The following is a 17,128-nucleotide window of genomic DNA, read 5'->3' as shown; positions in this document are numbered from 1 at the left end:
CTGTGTAAATAACAGAATAACAGCACCAGGATCAGACAGGACTGTCACTGTGTAAATAGCAGAACAACAGCACCAGGATCAGACGGGACAGTCACTGTGTAAATAACAGAATAACAGCACCAGGATCAGACGAGACAGTCACTGTGTAAATAACAGCACCAGGATCAGACAGGACAGACCCTCCGTAAATAACAGTATCAGGATCAGACAGGACACTCCCTCCGTAGATAATTGCACCAGGATCAGACAGGACAGTAACTGCATAAATAAAAGAATAACAGCTCCAGGATCAGACAGTCACTGTGTAAATAACAGCTCCTGGATCAGACAGGACAGTCACTGTGTAAATGACACCACCAACATCAGACAGGACAGTCACTGTATGATTAACAGAATAACAGCACCAGGATCAGACAGACAGTCACTGTGTAAATAACGGAATAACACCACCAGATCTAGACGGGACAGTCACTGTGTAAATAACAGCTCCAAGATCAGAAGGGACAGTCTATGTGAAAACAACAGCACAAGGTGCAGGCGAGACAGTCATTGTGCAAATAGCAGAATAACAGCACGAGGGGCAGACGGGACAGTCACTGTGCAAATAACAGAACAGCAGCACCAGGATCAGACGGGACAGTCACTGTGTAAATAACAGAATAACAGCACCAGGATCCAGGATCAGACGGGACAGTCACTGTGTAAATAACAGAATAACAGCACCAGGATCCAGGATCAGACGGGACAGTCACTGTGTAAATAACAGAATAACAGCACCAGGATCAGACGGGACAGTCACCGTGTAAATAACGGAATAACAGCACCAGGATCCAGGATCAGACGGGACAGTCACTGTGTAAATAACAGAATAACAGCAACAGGATCAGACGGGACAGTCACCGTGTAAATAACGGAATAACAGCACCAGGATCAGACGGGACAGTCACTGTGTAAATAACAGCACCAGGATCAGACGGGACAGTCACTGTGTAAATAACAGCACCAGGATCAGACGGGACAGTCACTGTGTAAATAACGGAATAACAGCACCAGGATCAGACGGGACAGTCACTGTGTAAATAACAGAACAGCAGCACCAGGATCAGACAGGACTGTCACTGTGTAAATAACAGAACAGCAGCACCAGGATCAGACGGGACAGTCACTGTGTAAATAACAGAACAACAGCACCAGGATCAGACGGGACAGTCACTGTGTAAATAACAGAACAGCAGCACCAGGATCAGACAGGACCGTCACTGTGTAAATAACGGAATAACAGCACCAGGATCAGACGGGACAGTCACTGTGTAAATAACGGAATAACAGCACCAGGATCAGACGGGACAGTCACTGTGTAAATAACAGCACCAGGATCAGACAGGACAGACGCTCCGTAAATAACAGCACCAGGATCAGACGGGACAGTCACTGTGTAAATAACAGCACCAGGATCAGACGGGACAGTCACTGTGTAAATAACAGCACCAGGATCAGACGGGACAGTCACTGTGTAAATAACGGAATAACAGCACCAGGATCAGACAGGACTGTCACTGTGTAAATAACAGAACAGCAGCACCAGGATCAGACAGGACTGTCACTGTGTAAATAACAGAATAACAGCACCAGGATCCAGGATCAGACGGGACAGTCACTGTGTAAATAACAGAACAGCAGCACCAGGATCAGACAGGACTGTCACTGTGTAAATAACAGAATAACAGCACCAGGATCCAGGATCAGACGGGACAGTCACTGTGTAAATAACAGAACAGCAGCACCAGGATCAGACGGGACAGTCACTGTGTAAATAACAGAATAACAGCACCAGGATCCAGGATCAGACGGGACAGTCACTGTGTAAATAACAGAATAACAGCACCAGGATCAGACGGGACAGTCACTGTGTAAATAACAGAATAACAGCACCAGGATCCAGGATCAGACGGGACAGTCACTGTGTAAATAACAGAATAACAGCACCAGGATCAGACGGGACAGTCACCGTGTAAATAACGGAATAACAGCACCAGGATCAGACGGGACAGTCACTGTGTAAATAACAGCACCAGGATCAGACGGGACAGTCACTGTGTAAATAACGGAATAACAGCACCAGGATCAGACGGGACAGTCACTGTGTAAATAACAGAACAGCAGCACCAGGATCAGACGGGACTGTCACTGTGTAAATAACAGAACAGCAGCACCAGGATCAGACAGGACTGTCACTGTGTAAATAACAGAACAGCAGCACCAGGATCAGACAGGACTGTCACTGTGTAAATAACAGAACAACAGCACCAGGATCAGACGGGACAGTCACTGTGTAAATAACAGAACAGCAGCACCAGGATCAGACAGGACTGTCACTGTGTAAATAACAGAACAGCAGCACCAGGATCAGACAGGACTGTCACCGTGTAAATAACAGAACAACAGCACCAGGATCAGACGGGACAGTCACTGTGTAAATAACGGAATAACAGCACCAGGATCAGACGGGACAGTCACCGTGTAAATAACGGAATAACAGCACCAGGATCAGACGGGACAGTCACTGTGTAAATAACAGCACCAGGATCAGACGGGACAGTCACTGTGTAAATAACAGCACCAGGATCAGACGGGACAGTCACTGTGTAAATAACGGAATAACAGCACCAGGATCAGACGGGACAGTCACTGTGTAAATAACAGCACCAGGATCAGACGGGACAGTCACTGTGTAAATAACAGCACCAGGATCAGACGGGACAGTCACTGTGTAAATAACGGAATAACAGCACCAGGATCAGACGGGACAGTCACTGTGTAAATAACAGAACAGCAGCACCAGGATCAGACAGGACTGTCACTGTGTAAATAACAGAACAGCAGCACCAGGATCAGACGGGACAGTCACTGTGTAAATAACAGAACAGCAGCACCAGGATCAGACAGGACTGTCACTGTGTAAATAACAGAACAGCAGCACCAGGATCAGACAGGACTGTCACTGTGTAAATAACAGAACAGCAGCACCAGGATCAGACAGGACTGTCACTGTGTAAATAACGGAATAACAGCACCAGGATCAGACGGGACAGTCACTGTGTAAATAACAGAATAACAGCACCAGGATCAGACGGGACAGTCACTGTGTAAATAACAGAATAACAGCACCAGGATCAGATGGGACACACACTCTATAATTAACAGAATAACAGCACCACGATCAGACGGGACCGTCTGTGTGTAAATAACCAAATAACAGCGACAGGATCAGACGGGGCAGTCACTGTTTAAATAACAGCACAAAGTGCAGACGGGACAGTCATTTCATAAATAACAGAATCACAGCTCCAGGATCAGACCAGACAGTCACTGTGTAAATGACAACACCAACATCAGAGGGGACAGTCACTGTATGATTAACAGAATAACAGCACCAGGATCAGACATAGTCACTGTGTAAATAACAGCACCAAGATCAGACGAGACAGTCACTGTGTAAATAACAGAATAACAGAACCAGGATCAGAAGGGACAGTCTATGTGAAAATAACAGCACAAGGTGCAGGCGAGACAGTCATTGTGTAAATAACAGAATAACAGCACTCGGTGCAAACGAGACAATTGTTGTGTAAATAACAGAATAACAGCACCAGATTCAGACTGGACAGTCACTGCGTAAATATCAGAATAACTGTGCCAGATGTGGACAGGAGTCATTGTGTAGTTTCATACTATACAAGATTTTCATTCAAGTCTTTTTTTAAAAAGACTAACAATACCGGAGAAATCTTTGCAAGATTTATTTGCCTGCAAGTCGGTGTAAAATGTTGCAGGATTTGTGTAGTCTTCCTTCAGTTTGGCATCCCTGACTGGTGTTCTATTTGATTCCAATTATCTTTGTTATTTCCTCAGGATCATGTCAGAATTGAAGATTTGAGTTAGATCCATCCCCGTGATGGGTGCTCACTATCTCCGTTTACACTGTCCACTGACATGACAAGAGACACGAAACTTGTGCCCAGCTCAACAGGAGATCTTAATGTGACCTCAGACAAATGGTTGATTCTGTCGAATCATCTTCAATGATAACCCTATATTCCCACTGACATCATGGCACAACGTTCAGATTCTCCATTCATTCTCTATCATGCTGGCTGGCTCTCTCTTGCTGAAACTCTTTCCATCAAGTGAACATCAGCCAATTTGTGGGAACAGTTCTATGCCCTGGCAGACGGTACATTGTACATCACTCTTTTTTAGTGTGCTGGTATTATATCCTTGGACTTATATTGCTTGAATCTATTTGTAGACCTCAACATTATGCTTTCCTTGGCAGCTATGTACAGTGGTGCAAGTGCTTATTTGGTCAACAAAAACATTTTCTTGATGCACTCTGTTTAGTGGCATCCAATTTTATCACTAACATTTCACAGCCCAATGGTGAAATTTTCATAGCATGTCCATTTGAACGAAGAAAAACAATCTGGATCGTGTATAACACTTGAGTGAGGTACTGGTTGTTAATGAGGCCGTTGCTGATGGCAGTAGCGGTGGGAGCAATTTGAAGTGATGAACTACGTTTATCACACAACATTAAAGGGCATTGGTGATTTTTCACACGCTAACACAACAATTAAAGTAATTTGGCTAAAGTTCAATTTTCCCCTTAGCCCACTGGTACTAATATACAAAGGATGTCAAGTGACACTAAGTACTTTCCATTCCGTGACCATATTAGTCTCTATTGGTGCCAGAATACATCCCTGGTGTCTCAATATTAAATACTTTTTTGCTGCCTATTTACTCAAACACTAAGTGCCTAGAAGGTCTCCAAATTATTGGAACTCCTCACTTTCCCACACAATTTCCTGTTCCTGTGTACACGCTCTACTCAATATTTTCAAATTAATTGCCTGATATGAAAATCAATACGAGCAGGAGGGGTCCCTGGACTGGAGCCCTGGAGGGCCCTCCTGGTCCCAGCTCCCCAATTAGAGCTGTTAGTATCAGTAACTACCCTCCGTTTGTGGGTAATTAATAATCCAATTTACAGCTTCCATCTGGATCCCAGGAGCTTTCACATTAACTATTTGGTCTCGTGAGGAGCCTTACCAGGTACTTTCTGAAAATCCAGATACATCCTCACCACTCTTCTCTCAACCGCAGATATTGTTACATCCTCAAGGAACTCCAATAAATTTTTCAGGTCTCTCCGGCCATTCATAAACCCCATATCAGCTTGGAAACACATCCTTCACTCCAAGGACAGTTTTTTTCCTCCCTTGATCTCAGCATTTTCCCCAGTGTGGTTTGATACCATTAGCATAATTCTAAGCCAATGTGGATGGCATTTTATGTTGATGGAAACTATTACAGTAAGGATCAGTTGCAATTGTAGTTTCCCTTTCACTTTCTCCCAGCGTCTCCCAAAGGCATTGGCGCTTGCTGGTATCTCACACGTGAGCTGGATGATGCCCTTGCCCACATCCAGCAGGAGTCACTGGACAGCGATCAGGAGCAGAACCCTGGCTGGTATTTCAGCGACAGACCAGGGATTAAACAGTAAACACCTCTATCAAATTACCCCTTCTATTTTAACAGAAACCATTCCAATTTTTCAAATCTTCGTATCGAGCAGCATCCTGGTGAATCGGCGCTGTACCTTTTCTGTTGCCTCAACATCCTTCCAATAGTGCAGAGCCCAAAACTGCATGCGCTACTCCAACTGCGATGCATTTACACTCAGCCATCAGACAGCAACTGTTATAGAATTACACAGTATTTACAGCACAGAAACAGGCCATTCAGCCCAACTGGTCCATGTCAGTGTTTATGCTCTACACGAGCCTCCTCCCACACTCTTCATCTAACCCTATCAGTAGTGTCCTTTTTTAAATCAGCTAAACGTCAACATACCCTACTGAAAACTATAACCTGAATGAGCTTTGTTCAAGGTGATGTATTATGTGCAAGAAACTGAATTTATATTTAAATTAGCTGATCACTTGCTACGCTGCTCATGGGTAGTCTGGAGTCTCCAGCACAGTGGTGATGGTTAGCTGCTAAACTGGAGCTCTGTATCTGTCCCTTTAAGGCCACTGCTGAGGTACTCACTGTGGGAAAGTGATCTGAATAGGCTAATCCCAAGGCCAAGTAGAGGTTAAGTGGTGTTACTGAGGGGCATTTTTCTAGATTGGCAGCTACTTGTAAATCTCTAGCACCTGCCTGTGAGGAGCAGCCAGGTTATCAAAGTCAGATGAAGCCAACAGGAAATGGCTGGCTATTTAAACAAAAATGTTCAGTTGTGATTTGTTACTGATTTATGAAAGTGTCAGCCTTGGCTCAGTGGGGGAGCACTCTCACCTCTAATCAGAAGGTCGTGGGTTGAAGTCTCACTCCAGTACAGTACTGAGGGAGGGAGTGCTGTACTGTCAGGGGTGCCATCTTTCAGATGAGGCGTTAATCCGAGGCCCCATCTGCCCTCTCAGGTGGACGTAAAAGATCCCAAGGCACTATTTCCAAGAGCAGGGGAGTTCTTCAAACTCAACCAACACCACTAAAACAGATTATCTGGTCGTTTATCCCATTGCCGTTTGTTGGACCTTGCTGAGCGTAAATTGGCTGCTGCGTTGCCTACATTACAAAAATGACTACACTTCAAAAATGTTTCATTGGCTGTAAAGCGCTTTGGGACGTTCGGAGGTCGTGAAAGACGTTATATAAATGTTCTTTCTTTCAATGAATATATATTTGAACCAGTCAGATCCAAAAGTGACGTATACTTTGCCTGTTTGACACTGAAACATGATAGGGTGCGCACTTGATGCAAAATCTTCATTTAAAATGTATAAAAAGAAAAATAAGGCAGATGGGTAATAAATCTGCAGGGTCCAATTTAAAAGCCGCACAGTGAACCGGTTTAAAACCAGCCATTTACAAATAACACTGCAGGAATTCTGACATAAACATCTGACTCTTCTTGTCAAATGACAATAATTCTTCTTCCCGTTATTATAAGTATACATTCAACACCAAAAAAAATCCACTAAATTTTTCAAATAGGTTTAACATTCTTAAGGCACTGACAAAGTGATATATTTTCCTGTAAAATTACCTCTGTAGTGAAGGCAAGATACTATTAGAATCATACAGCACAGGCCATTCGGCCCATCGTGCATGTGCCGGCTCTTTGAAAGAGCTTCCAATTCGTCTCACTACCCCTGCTCTGTCCCACAGTGTATATCCAATTCCCTTTTGAAAGTTACTATTAAATCTGCTTCCTCCACCCTTTCAGGCATTCCAGATCATGACAATCTATTAGCTGGTCGAACCTGACCTCAGCAGCCTGTCAAACTCAAAAGGCACACAAAGCTCTTGAACTATTTTAGTTTAAGAGTTAACTAATCTAAACTCCACCGGTTAGTGACAACTCTGTTAGTGACAACTCTGGGCCCTTTCACCTCCTCCTCTGCATAGTGACAACTCTAGGTTCCTTCATTTATTGGCTTTGCAACCTAAAAAAATTCCTTGCTGATCTTCTGTCGGTAACTATCCAAAAGGAAATGATTTCTTTAACCAGCTACTTCGAACACCAGGCTCCAGTAATTTTTATAAATGCAGTGTTAACCTTAATCAACTCTAAAGGGGGAGGGGCTATTAATTTAGGGAGAGTTCAGCTCACAACACACGGATTCCTGCAAGGAGCATGCAGATGTGATGCCTGCAAGGTCGAATTGCCTGTCACTTCCTGTCCTGGCTTACACAAGAATGGTCACATGGGTGAGATACTGGAGAGCAACTTGTACCCATGAAACTGTAACCTCAGCAGGAGTCAATGCCTCAGCAGAGGAGCAAGAGGGTAAAGAAACAGAAGACAAACGAACAAGATTTTTTTCTGCAAACTTGCAATTAAAATGAACACATACATGACAAATAACTCTCTCAAAGAGTCGAATGCATTTCACTCACTGTCAAGTACTTGGGTTGAAACTGCAGTTCGACTTGAACGCAGAATCATTCAAAAACCAAGTTCATTGACAAAACAAAATCACACAAACTATATTCACCGAATTTAGCCACCTTGCTACCACCAGGCTGATTATGACCCAGTGCAAAGCACAAATTCGCGACCCCCCCCCCCCACATCCCAAACCGTATATCGCCCACAACTGCTGTGTTATGAAAAAGCGTCAAGTAAGTGATCTCAAGCGGATGGACATGAGGTACCAGCTCCCCTATTCAACCTGCACAGATCCAAAAACTCAGCCCCCTGACCCTCGACAACACCAAATGACCAGCACCCCAACACGATCAGACTCCCCCCAACCTCTGAGCCAGTTTGAGTCCAGGGAGGGGGGCTGTTGTTAGTCTTGATGGGGTACGGGTGAGTCTGTCAGTCCTGGGGGGGGGGGGGGGGGCACCTCCATCAGGGCAGGGGAGAGACGAGTTTGTCAGCTTGGAGGGGGCAATATGTCATCAGATCTGGGTGGGGGGGGGTCTCAATCTGGGCAGGAGAAGGAGACTTCCATTGTCTTTTGAGGGAGGTATTTCCAGTCCTTGGGGGTGGGGGGGCAGTCTCACTCTTGACAGGGGTCCATCGGTCCTGGTGTGGAAGCAGACGTCCATCATCATGTGGAGGGTGGGAGTTACTCTTTGGGGGGGGGGGGGGGGGGGGGAAGAGAAGAGATCAGACCTGGGGGTGTCAGACCTGGGGGGGGGGGGGGGGGAGGGGTCAGATCTGGTTTGGGGGGGGAGGAACAGACCTAGTTTGAAGGGGAGGGGGGAAATCGTACCTGGTTTGGAGGGGGGGGTAGGAAGTCACACCTGGTTTTGGGGGGAGGGGGGAAAATCAGACCTGGTTTGGAGGGGGGGGGGGGAAATCAGACCTGGTTTGGAGGGGGGGGGAAATCAGACCTGGTTTGGAGGGGGGGGGGAATCAGACCTGGTTTGGAGGGGGGGGAAATCAGACCTGGTTTGGAGGGGGGGGGAATCAGACCTGGTTTGGAGGGGGGGGGGAATCAGACCTGGTTTGGAGGGGGGGGGGAATCAGACCTGGTTTGGAGGGGGGGGGAATCAGACCTGGTTTGGAGGGGGGGGGGAATCAGACCTGGTTTGGAGGGGGGGGGGGGTCAAATCAGACCTGGTTTGGAGGGGGGGGGCCAAATCAGACCTGGTTTGGAGGGGGGGGGGGGGGGGGGGGAGTCAAATCAGACCTGGTTTGGAGGGGGGGCTCAAATCAGACCTGGTTTGGAGGGGGGGGGGTCAAATCAGACCTGGTTTGGAGGGGGGGGTCAAATCAGACCTGGTTTGGAGGGGGGGGGGTCAAATCAGACCTGGTTTGGGGGGGGGGGGGGGGGGAGTCAAATCAGACCTGGTTTGGAGGGGGGGGATCAGAACTGTTTTTTTGGCGGGGTAAGACCCGGTATTTGGGGGGTGTCAGTCAAGGCTTTTTTGGGGGGGGTCAGACCTGGGTTTTTGGGGGGGGGGTCAGACAAGGTTTTTGGGGGGGGGGTCAGACAAGGTTTTTGGGGGGGGGGGTCAGACAAGGTTTTTGGGGGGGGGGTCAGACAAGGTTTTTGGGGGGGGGTCAGACAAGGTTTTTTGGGGGGGGGGTCAGACAAGGTTTTTTGGGGGGGGGGGTCAGACAAGGTTTTTTGGGGGGGGGGGGTCAGACAAGGTTTTTTTGGGGGGGGGGTCAGACAAGGTTTTTGGGGGGGGGTCAGACAAGGTGTTTGGGGGGGTCAGACAAGGTTTTTGGGGGGGTCAGACAAGGTTTTTGGGGTGGGGGGTCAGACAAGGTTTTTGGGTGGGGGGTCAGACAATGTTTTTGGGTGGGGGGTCAGACAATGTTTTTGGGGGGGGGATCAGACAATGTTTTTGGGTGGGGGGTCAGACAATGTTTTTGGGGGGGGGATCAGACCTGGGTTTTTTGGGGGGGAAAATCAGACCTGGGTTTTTTGGGGGGGATCAGACCTGGGTTTTTTATTGGGGAGGGTTCAGACCTGGGTTTTTGGGGGGGGGCTCAGGCCTGGATTTTTATTTGGGGGGGGGCTCAGACCTGAGTTTTTATTTGGGGGGGGGGGTCAGACCTGAGTTTTTATTTGGGGGGGGGGGGTCAGACCTGGGTTTTTATTTTTGGGGGGGGGGGGGGGGTCAGGCCTGGGGTTTTTTTCGGGGGGGGGGTCAGACCTAGGGTTTTTTTCGGGGGAGGGTCAGACCTGGGGGGTTTTTTCAGGGGGGGGGTCAGATCTGGGGTTTTTTTGAGGGGGGGTCAGATCTGGTTTTTTTTTTTGGGGGGGGGGGGGGGGTCAGAGCTGGGGTTTTATTTGGGGGGGGGGTCAGAGCTGGGGTTTTATTTGGGGGGGGGGTCAGAGCTGGGGTTTTATTTTGGGGGGGTCAGAGCTGGTGTTTTATTTGGGGGGGGGGGGGTCAGAGCTGGGGTTTTATTTGGGGGGGGGGGTCAGAGCTGGGGTTTTATTTGGGGGGGGGGGTCAGAGCTGGGGTTTTATTTTGGGGGGGGGTCAGAGCTGGGGTTTTATTTGGGGGGGGGGGGGGGCCCAGACCAGTTTTTTTTTTGGGGGGGGGGGGGGATCAGTCACCGGGTTCCCAGTTTTTATTCCCGGCCCCGCCAATCCGGCAGGAAATTACTGACCCGATTTATTGAATCCGACCTGATTCGGGCAGCGCCCCGGAGACCCCGCACCGCCCCCCGGGCTGGGGGTCCGACCCGCCGCCGCCGCCGTCTCTTTGTTCCCGGCTCTCCCTTTGTCTCCGGCCCGGCCTCAGGCCGCTCCCGGCCCCGCTCTCACCTCCCCGGGGTCCCCCTCCACCTCCGCCACACACCGACCCCGGGGGGTCAGCACCCGGCGCCACCCGGCCCTTACCTCAGGCAGTCGCGGCTCCGTCACCACAAACTCGCCCCAAAACCGACATAAATCGAGAAAAAAACCCACACACATCGACTAGAATCAGAGAGACTGCGGCTCCAGCGCGCGACACAGCCTCCCCGGGAAACACGGAGTCCGGACAAATGGTCCGGGCACCGAACCGACCCGCAACAGCGCCACCTGCCGGCCACACCGGCACAGCGCAGCGGGGAGCAATTAAGCGTGGACACCGCCACCTACCGGACTGTGTGAGATACTCACCCTGGACACCGCCACCTACCGGACTGTGTGAGATACTCACCCTGGACACCGCCACCTACCGGACTGTGTGAGATACTCACCCTGGACACCGCCACCTACCGGACTGTGTGAGATACTCACCCTGGACACCGCCACCTACCGGACTGTGTGAGATACTCACCCTGGACACCGCCACCTACCGACTGTGTGAGATACTCACCCTGGACACCGACACCTACCGACTGTGTGAGATACTCACCCTGGACACCGCCCTCGACCGGACTGTGTGAGATACTCACCCTGGACACCGACACCTACCGAATGTGTGAGATACTCACCCTGGACACCGCCACCTACCGGACTGTGTGAGATACTCACCCTGGACACCGCCACCTACCGACTGTGTGAGATACTCACCCTGGACACCGCCCTCGACCGGACTGTGTGAGATACTCACCCTGGACACCGCCCTCGACCGGACTGTGTGAGATACTCACCCTGGACACCGCCCTCGACCGGACTGTGTGAGATACTCACCCTGGACACCGCCCTCGACCGGACTGTGTGAGATACTCACCCTGGACACCATCACTTACCGGACTGTGTGAGATACTCACCCTGGACACCGCCCTCTACCGGACTGTGTGAGATACTCACCCTGGACACCGTCACCTACCGACTGTGTGAGATACTCACCCTGGACACCGCCCTCGACCGGACTGTGTGAGATACTCACCCTGGACACCGACACCTACCGACTGTGTGAGATACTCACCCTGGACACCGCCACCTACCGGACTGTGTGAGATACTCACCCTGGACACCGCCACCTACCGGACTGTGTGAGATACTCACCCTGGACACCGCCCTCGACCGGACTGTGTGAGATACTCACCCTGGACACCGCCACCTACCGGACTGTGTGAGATACTCACCCTGGACACCGCCACCTACCGGACTGTGTGAGATACTCACCCTGGACACCGCCCTCGACCGGACTGTGTGAGATACTCACCCTGGACACCGCCCTCGACCGGACTGTGTGAGATACTCACCCTGGACACCGCCCTCGACCGGACTGTGTGAGATACTCACCCTGGACACCATCACTTACCGGACTGTGTGAGATACTCACCCTGGACACCGCCCTCTACCGGACTGTGTGAGATACTCACCCTGGACACCGCCCTCTACCGACTGTGTGAGATATTCACCCTGGACACCGTCACCTACCGGACTGTGTGAGATACTCACCCTGGACACCGCCCTCTACCGGACTGTGTGAGATACTCACCCTGGACACCGCCCTCTACCGGACTGTGTGAGATACTCACCCTGGACACCGCCACTTACCGGACTGTGTGAGATACTCACCCTGGACACCGCCACCTACCGGACTGTGTGAGATACTCACCCTGGACACCGCCACCGACCGGACTGTGTGAGATACTCACCCTGGACACCGCCCTCGACCGGACTGTGTGAGATACTCACCCTGGACACCGCCCTCGACCGGACTGTGTGAGATACTCACCCTGGACACCATCACTTACCGGACTGTGTGAGATACTCACCCTGGACACCGCCCTCTACCGGACTGTGTGAGATACTCACCCTGGACACCGCCCTCTACCGACTGTGTGAGATATTCACCCTGGACACCGACACCTACCGACTGTGTGAGATACTCACCCTGGACACCGCCCTCTACCGACTGTGTGAGATATTCACCCTGGACACCGACACCTACCGGACTGTGTGAGATACTCACCCTGGACACCGCCCTCTACCGACTGTGTGAGATACTCACCCTGGACACCGCCCTCTACCGGACTGTGTGAGATACTCACCCTGGACACCGCCCTCTACCGGACTGTGTGAGATACTCACCCTGGACACCGCCACCTACCGGACTGTGTGAGATACTCACCCTGGACACCGCCCTCTACCGACTGTGTGAGATACTCACCCTGGACACCGCCACCTACCGGACTGTGTGAGATACTTACCCTGGACACCGCCCTCGACCGGACTGTGTGAGATACTCACCCTGGACACCGACACCTACCGACTGTGTGAGATACTCACCCTGGACACCGCCCTCTACCGACTGTGTGAGATATTCACCCTGGACACCGACACCTACCGACTGTGAGAGATACTCACCCTGGACACCGCCCTCTACTGACTGTGTGAGATACTCACCCTGGACACCGTCACTTACCGGACTGTGAGAGATACTCACCCTGGACACCGTCACCTACCGGACTGTGAGAGATACTCACCCTGGACACCGTCACCTACCGGACTGTGTGAGATATTCACCCTGGACACCGCCCTCGACCGGACTGTGTGAGATACTCACCCTGGACACCATCACTTACCGGACTGTGTGAGATACTCACCCTGGACACCGCCCTCTACCGGACTGTGTGAGATACTCACCCTGGACACCGCCCTCTACCGACTGTGTGAGATATTCACCCTGGACACCGACACCTACCGACTGTGTGAGATACTCACCCTGGACACCGTCACTTACCGGACTGTGAGAGATACTCACCCTGGACACCGCCACTTACCGGACTGTGTGAGATACTCACCCTGGACACCGCCCTCTACCGACTGTGTGAGATACTCACCCTGGACACCGCCCTCTACCGGACTGTGTGAGATACTCACCCTGGACACCGCCACCTACCGGACTGTGTGAGATACTCACCCTGGACACCGCCCTCTACCGACTGTGTGAGATACTCACCCTGGACACCGCCACCTACCGGACTGTGTGAGATACTCACCCTGGACACCGCCCTCGACCGGACTGTGTGAGATACTCACCCTGGACACCGACACCTACCGACTGTGTGAGATACTCACCCTGGACACCGCCCTCTACCGACTGTGTGAGATACTCACCCTGGACACCGTCACTTACCGGACTGTGAGAGATACTCACCCTGGACACCGTCACCTACCGGACTATGAGAGATACTCACCCTGGACACCGTCACCTACCGGACTGTGAGAGATACTCACCCTGGACACCGCCCTCGACCGGACTGTGTGAGATACTCACCCTGGACACCGCCCTCGACCGGACTGTGTGAGATACTCACCCTGGACACCGCCCTCGACCGGACTGTGTGAGATACTCACCCTGGACACCGCCCTCGACCGGACTGTGTGAGATACTCACCCTGGACACCGACACCTACCGACTGTGTGAGATACTCACCCTGGACACCGCCACCTACCGGACTGTGTGAGATACTCACCCTGGACACCGCCACCTACCGGACTGTGTGAGATACTCACCCTGGACACCGCCCTCGACCGGACTGTGTGAGATACTCACCCTGGACACCGCCACCTACCGGACTGTGTGAGATACTCACCCTGGACACCGCCACCTACCGGACTGTGTGAGATACTCACCCTGGACACCGCCCTCGACCGGACTGTGTGAGATACTCACCCTGGACACCGCCCTCGACCGGACTGTGTGAGATACTCACCCTGGACACCGCCCTCGACCGGACTGTGTGAGATACTCACCCTGGACACCATCACTTACCGGACTGTGTGAGATACTCACCCTGGACACCGCCCTCTACCGGACTGTGTGAGATACTCACCCTGGACACCGCCCTCTACCGACTGTGTGAGATATTCACCCTGGACACCGTCACCTACCGGACTGTGTGAGATACTCACCCTGGACACCGCCCTCTACCGGACTGTGTGAGATACTCACCCTGGACACCGCCACTTACCGGACTGTGTGAGATACTCACCCTGGACACCGCCACCTACCGGACTGTGTGAGATACTCACCCTGGACACCGCCCTCGACCGGACTGTGTGAGATACTCACCCTGGACACCGCCCTCGACCGGACTGTGTGAGATACTCACCCTGGACACCGCCCTCGACCGGACTGTGTGAGATACTCACCCTGGACACCGCCCTCGACCGGACTGTGTGAGATACTCACCCTGGACACCATCACTTACCGGACTGTGTGAGATACTCACCCTGGACACCGCCTTCTACCGGACTGTGTGAGATACTCACCCTGGACACCGCCCTCTACCGACTGTGTGAGATATTCACCCTGGACACCGACACCTACCGACTGTGTGAGATACTCACCCTGGACACCGCCCTCTACCGACTGTGTGAGATATTCACCCTGGACACCGACACCTACCGGACTGTGTGAGATACTCACCCTGGACACCGCCCTCTACCGGACTGTGTGAGATACTCACCCTGGACACCGCCCTCTACCGGACTGTGTGAGATACTCACCCTGGACACCGCCACCTACCGGACTGTGTGAGATACTCACCCTGGACACCGCCCTCTACCGACTGTGTGAGATACTCACCCTGGACACCGCCACCTACCGGACTGTGTGAGATACTTACCCTGGACACCGCCCTCGACCGGACTGTGTGAGATACTCACCCTGGACACCGACACCTACCGACTGTGTGAGATACTCACCCTGGACACCGCCCTCTACCGACTGTGTGAGATATTCACCCTGGACACCGACACCTACCGACTGTGAGAGATACTCACCCTGGACACCGCCCTCTACCGACTGTGTGAGATACTCACCCTGGACACCGTCACCGACCGGACTGTGAGAGATACTCACCCTGGACACCGTCACCTACCGGACTGTGTGAGATATTCACCCTGGACACCGCCCTCGACCGGACTGTGTGAGATACTCACCCTGGACACCATCACTTACCGGACTGTGTGAGATACTCACCCTGGACACCGCCCTCTACCGGACTGTGTGAGATACTCACCCTGGACACCGCCCTCTACCGACTGTGTGAGATATTCACCCTGGACACCGACACCTACCGACTGTGTGAGATACTCACCCTGGACACCGTCACTTACCGGACTGTGAGAGATACTCACCCTGGACACCGCCACTTACCGGACTGTGTGAGATACTCACCCTGGACACCGCCCTCTACCGACTGTGTGAGATACTCACCCTGGACACCGCCCTCTACCGGACTGTGTGAGATACTCACCCTGGACACCGCCACCTACCGGACTGTGTGAGATACTCACCCTGGACACCGCCCTCGACCGGACTGTGTGAGATACTCACCCTGGACACCGACACCTACCGACTGTGTGAGATACTCACCCTGGACACCGACACCTACCGACTGTGTGAGATACTCACCCTGGACACCGCCCTCTACCGACTGTGTGAGATATTCACCCTGGACACCGACACCGACCGACTGTGAGAGATACTCACCCTGGACACCGCCCTCTACCGACTGTGTGAGATACTCACCCTGGACACCGTCACTTACCGGACTGTGAGAGATACTCACCCTGGACACCGTCACCTACCGGACTGTGAGAGATACTCACCCTGGACACCGTCACCTACCGGACTGTGAGAGATACTCACCCTGGACACCGCCCTCGACCGGACTGTGTGAGATACTCACCCTGGACACCGCCCTCGACCGGACTGTGTGAGATACACACCCTGGACACCGCCCTCGACCGGACTGTGTGAGATACTCACCCTGGACACCGCCCTCTACCGACTGTGTGAGATATTCACCCTGGACACCGACACCTACCGACTGTGTGAGATACTCACCCTGGACACCGCCCTCTACCGACTGTGTGAGATACTCACCCTGGACACCGTCACTTACCGGACTGTGAGAGATACTCACCCTGGACACCGTCACTTACCGGACTGAGAGAGACACTCACCCTGGACACCGCCACTTACCGGACTGTGTGAGATACTCACCCTGGACACCGCCACCTACCGGACTGTGTGAGATACTCACCCTGGACACCGCCCTCTACCGACTGTGAGATACTCACCCTGGACACCGCCCTCTACCGGACTGTGTGAGATACTCACCCTGGACACCGTCACCTACCGGACTGTGTGAGATACTCACCCTGGACACCGTCACCTACCGGACTGT

The 17,128-nt window shown here is 52.1% G+C and overlaps 1 protein-coding gene across 1 annotated transcript in view; it reads right to left on the bottom strand.

Annotated features, from left to right (window-relative positions):
• rad54l2 (RAD54 like 2) overlaps positions 1–11,002 on the bottom strand; it is a 145,862-nt gene extending 134,860 nt beyond the window's left edge. The window contains exon 1 of the mRNA XM_067998996.1: positions 10,884–11,002. The gene's annotated coding sequence lies outside the window, so the exon portion shown is untranslated. The remainder of the gene's footprint in view (positions 1–10,883) is intronic.
• Between the last annotated feature and the right edge of the window lie 6,126 nt (positions 11,003–17,128).

Source organism: Heptranchias perlo, chromosome 17 (assembly GCF_035084215.1).
Source record: "Heptranchias perlo isolate sHepPer1 chromosome 17, sHepPer1.hap1, whole genome shotgun sequence".
NCBI classification, from domain to species: domain Eukaryota; kingdom Metazoa; phylum Chordata; class Chondrichthyes; order Hexanchiformes; family Hexanchidae; genus Heptranchias; species Heptranchias perlo.
This window is presented reverse-complemented; position numbering and strand designations above follow the sequence as displayed.